Below are 2,691 nucleotides of genomic sequence, written 5' to 3'. Positions count from 1 at the left end.
CCGTTTTCAAAATTGTTGTCACACGTGCAATTCGTGATTTTCGTCACACTAAGTACACTCAAATACAAAATCTACTATAATTCAACTAATACTTAACCAAATTACATGATCTAAGTTGTAAAAATTATGTTTTTAAACTAACTTTCATATTCCATGAAAACTAAAGTGAAATGAGCAAAAATTGAGTAAGATACAACACAAAATGTGAGTTTTCCCTATATTTCATGTATATGAGTTTTCCTGGCCCCAAAATTGATTGTAAAATACTATAAGCTAATCTAAATGATGAATATTACTTTATTATTAATTTACATATTGAATTATAACTAGGGTACAGAGTATACATATAAGTACAATACATATTTAAGTTTGCTAAAAATGAGCATTTTGCCCTAACCTCTCTACAGTCAGGGAAGCTTCTCCTGAGTACTATTCATGTTTATAAATCCATTCCAAATAAATTATACTAGTTTTAAGCACTTTTAATAGTTTTAGCATGGATTTCCTAGTCTAGATTAAGTAGTAAGTCATTATTATACATATTGCTTTAACAGTACTTCTCTGACTTATAAAACTATACTATAACTTATAAAAGTGCTCATATCTGATATGTTTTGGTTAGAGTGAATTTACAAACATAAATAGTACTCAGGAGAAGCTTCCCTGACTGTAGAGAGGTTAGGGCAAAATGCTCATTTTTAGCAAACTTAAATATGTATTATACTTATATGTATACTCTGTACTCTAGTTATAATTCAATATGTAAATTAATAATAAAGTAATATTCATCATTTAGATTAGCTTATAGTATTGTACAATCAATTTTGGGGCCAGGAAAACTCATATACAAGAAATATAGGGAAAACTCACATATTGTGTTGTATCTTACTCAAATGTTGCCCAATTTACTTTGTTTTTTCTGGAATTTGAAAGATAATTTAAAAATATAATTTTTACAACTTAGATCATGTAATTTGGTTAGGTATTAGTTGAATTATAGTAGATTTTGTATTTGAGTGTACTTAGTGTGACGAAAATCACGAATTGCACGTGTGACAACAATTTTGAAAACAGCTGTATTTGTTGTAATTTGTTTTGTTTTATCATCTGACTGTTTGTAAGTCTATTTAGGCACATTATTTATGTTTTAAACATATAGTACATTTGTATTGTTTCACTTAAATACTAAAAAGGTATGAATATGAAACAAACATGAATAAAGATGATACATGATGAATAGAGGACATTATAATAACATTGACAGTACATTTTACAAGTATGATTCAACAGTTTCACTACAAAAGTAAAAGTGGAAAAACTACTAGTAACATAATTCAAATGTGCAAAAATATGAATTAACAATAAACAAATCAATAACACACACATTGTTATTAAATATAGTATTAACTATACAAACAAAACAATACAAACAAATTACAATTATAATTACACATTGAGTGTAAGAATACAAAACAAACTACATGTATAATAATACAAATACAAACAGAACAAATAATGGGGGTCAGCATTTCTCATATGATGTACAGGCAGCTTTTTTTGGGGCAGAGCTTAGATACCTACCAAATGTAGTAGATACAATCAAAACACATGTTAACATTTTTGAGAAGAGAAGAAAAATTTCAAAGCAAGAAGATCTAAAGAAATCTTCTTGATTTTAAATTACAGATCAATTGTCTGATACTAATCAAGATTACTGAGCACTTCTGCAGTACTTATTTTGAGTTGAACATTCATTTTGAGACTCAATGCATGTGTGTGAATTGTTGCCAAGTCATACCTCTTGGCTGAGGTCTTCCAGCAACCTGTAAAATTAGTTATTATATTCTGAGTAGTACATAGAGGTTTATTATACACAAATATACAAAAATATAAGCAAAACCAATGAAATGAAGTGGATTTGAGTGTATATGTATAGTTGTGTCTTGCTCTTAATCACTAACAACCACTCAGAGACAATGCTGAAGCCTTGGATTTATCAATTAAGTATTGGTTTTCACTTTATTACTTGAGAATTACATTAAGAAGACAAAGAAATCAGTGAAATGAAGTGCAATATGTAAATTACAGTATAATTTATTGATTAGTATCCATCCAGTCTAATGCTGCTAGAAGTTCCCTCAATTTTTCTGCCTTAGTCCTTATCCTAGAGTCTATGAGTATCTGGGTATCTGTCTGTCTAAGCTTGTCTAGTTGTGCTTTAAGTTCTGTTGCTTTCATCCTGTTTACTATGTCTCAATCCAGCTGTATCTTGACTGTGTCAAGTTGCTCATACCCTGTGCTAACTGAAGAGCTTCACATTGTCTTTTGAGGACTCTAGAAAGCTGTTTTAGCATAATTCCTCCTGTAAATATATTGTAAGTATGTAGGAGAATTAATTTTGATGGATTCATACTGTACTGGCTTGTTTTGAGTGAGTACTGGCCACACAGCACCCCCCTATTCCCTATGAAAATCATACTGATGTTGAGACATGTTTTGCTATATACAGTCATGTGTGCATTTTTTTCTATTTTTTAGAAGTAGATCATATATTTATCTCTCTTCTTGTAATTTGTAATAATAAATTATTATTTTTGCATAATAAGTCCTTAAACATGAATATCTAAAGATTTATGTGAGGAATTTCCTTAATTCTAAGTATTTACTGAGATACATGTGCTGTACCTACAG

The sequence above is a fragment of the Fomitiporia mediterranea genome (genome assembly GCF_000271605.1).
Source record: "Fomitiporia mediterranea MF3/22 unplaced genomic scaffold FOMMEscaffold_1, whole genome shotgun sequence".
NCBI classification, from domain to species: Eukaryota; Fungi; Basidiomycota; class Agaricomycetes; order Hymenochaetales; family Hymenochaetaceae; genus Fomitiporia; species Fomitiporia mediterranea.
Note: the sequence above shows the minus strand (reverse complement) of the source record.